This window comes from Gossypium hirsutum, chromosome A01 (assembly GCF_007990345.1).
Source record: "Gossypium hirsutum isolate 1008001.06 chromosome A01, Gossypium_hirsutum_v2.1, whole genome shotgun sequence".
Classification (NCBI taxonomy): domain Eukaryota; kingdom Viridiplantae; phylum Streptophyta; class Magnoliopsida; order Malvales; family Malvaceae; genus Gossypium; species Gossypium hirsutum.
Window position 1 is genome coordinate 58,492,302 of NC_053424.1, and position 2,494 is coordinate 58,494,795.

General features: G+C 40.0%; 1 non-coding gene across 1 annotated transcript; it reads left to right on the forward strand.

The window, feature by feature from the left end:
- The first annotated feature begins 1,932 nt into the window (after window positions 1–1,932).
- On the forward strand, window positions 1,933–2,039 carry LOC121206330 (small nucleolar RNA R71). Its single transcript, XR_005901407.1, has one exon. It is a non-coding gene; the product is annotated as a small nucleolar RNA R71 (small nucleolar RNA).
- The last annotated feature ends 455 nt before the right edge of the window (window positions 2,040–2,494 follow it).

Sequence of the window (2,494 nt, forward strand, 5' to 3'; positions counted from 1 at the left end):
TTACTTCTTTGTTAGTGCCTGGGTTGCCTCCTGAGAAGTGCATATTTATAGTCTAAGCTCGACTTACTTCTCTGGTGTGTGGTCATGGTGAATCGAGGAGTTTACACTCCTCATCCCTGCTATCAATTTTATCAACATAAGGTTTAAGACGAGTACCATTTACCTTGAACGTGCCAAATTTGGAGTGATTTACCTCGACCGTACCGTATGGAAAAATACTAATTACCGTAAGAGGGGTTTCTTCATTTGGTTCAGAAGTGGCGATTCGAGGATTTGCTGCATCTAGTAGTGCTTTGTCTCCAACTTTAAGTTGATTTTTGGAATAATTAAGCTCCTCATGGCGTGGTTTTGATTTATCGTGTTTTCTCGGTTTATGTGTTCGCCATTCATCTAGCTCTTCGATCTGTAACCATTGTTCTTCATGGATGGGTTCTACAAAGAAGGTTGCACTATATGGTTACTTTTAGCCAAATGATTTATACAGTCACCTTCGATTTTTGATGTGTTATTTGAATTATGGGCTTGAAGGGTGATTGTTTTGTCTCCCACACGAAGTGTGAGTTCACTTGTGCCAACGTCAATAATTGTTCGGGCGGTTGCTAAAAAGGCCTTCCTAAAATTAAGGGGACGTTGCTATCCTCCTCTATGTCTAGAACAACGAAATCAACTGGGAATATAAATTTGTCGATTTTAACAACTACATCTTCAATAATACCCCTAGGAAATCTGATAGTTTTATCTACTAATTGAATGCTCATCCTAGTTTGTTTGGGTCTCCCTACACCTAGTTTCTTAAACAATTTGTAAGGCATAACATTGATACTAGCCCCTAAATCAGCCAACCCATTATTAACATCTAAACTACCAATTAAACAAGGAATTGTAAAACTTCCTGGATCTTTTAGTTTATTGGGCAGCTTATTCTGTAGAATGGCTGAGCAGACCGCGTTTAGCTCCACATGCGATGCTTCATCTAACTTTCATTTATTTGCTAGAAGCTCCTTTAAAAACTTGACTGCATTTGGCATCTGCGAAAGGGCTTCAATAAACGGTAAGTTAATATGTAGTTTCTTTAGAAGTTTAAGGAATTTACCAAATTGTTCATCTGAGCGATATTTCCTTGTCGTATTGGGGTATGGCATGCGAGGTTTATATTCTGTAATGACCGGCTTTGGCTCATGGTGTCCTACTTTATCCTTACCTATGCTTACCACCGTTTTTGGCCTTGGTTCTGCAACTAGCCCTTCCTCATCTTGAATGGAAATCGCGTTGAGTTGCTCCCTTGGGTTAGATTCAGTGTTGCTTGGCAGGCTACCTTGTGGTCTTTCGGAAATCAACTTGGAAAGCTGTCCAGTTTGAGTTTTGAGCCCCTGGGTTGATGCTTGTTGATTTTTGAGTGTTGTCTCGGTATTCCGAAAATGAGTTTCTGACACTGAGATGAATTTTGTTAGCATCTCCTCAAGGTTTGGTTTTTTCTCTTATTGGTAGGGTGGTTGTTGGAAGCCTGGAGGTGGTGGTCTCTGATTCCCTTGGCCTCCCCATGAAAAATTTGGGTGGTTCCTCCAACCTGCATTATAAGTATTGCTATAAGGATTGTTTTAAGATCGAGGATTGTTACCTATGTAATTTAACTGTTCGTTCTCCATGTTGTTGCCATAAGGTGGGTATTCTAAACTGCTTGATCCACCTCCACTTGCTTTGCATTGCATTACTGGGTGAACCTGTGAAGAACTAAGGAAACTATCAATTTTCTTATTCAAGAGTTCTACCTAATTAGAGAGCATGGTGATCGTATCGGTGTTATAAACGCCGACTATTTTCGTTGGCTTTGTCCTCATGACTTCCATTGATAGTTATTCAGTGACATCTCCTCTATAAATTCATAGGCATATTCAGGCCATTATGAAAGGTTTGAACCTGAGCCAGAGTGGTAACCCATGGTGAGGGCATCTTCTCAAGAGGTCCTTGTATCTCTCCCATGCATCGTAGAGTGTTTCTAAATCCATCTGCACAAAGGAAGAGCTATCATTACGTAATTTAGCCGTTTTAGTTGGCGAAAAATATTTTAATAAAAACTTATCGATCATTTGTTCCCAAGTAGTGATTGACCCCTGTGGCAACGAGTTCAACAACTTTTCGGTCATTTATTCCCAAGGCGACTGGCGTCATCAGAAATGCCATTAATTTTGAGTGTATCACATAGTTCCAAAAAGTTTGCTAAGTGAGCGTTGGTATCCTTGTCCTACAAACCATCAAACTGAACAAACTATTGTATCATTTGAATTGTGTTAGGTTTCAGTTCAAAAGTATTTGCCGCTACAGCAGGTCTAACTATGCTCGATTTAGTTCCTGTTAAAGAAGGTTTAGCATAATCATACATAGTGCCCGGAGCAAGATTCTGATTAACAAAAATCGCAGGAGGTAGCGAATTTTCTTGGTTTTCAGCCATCTCCTCAGTTATGGTTGAAGTATCGTCCTCTTGCTCTTCCTCTGT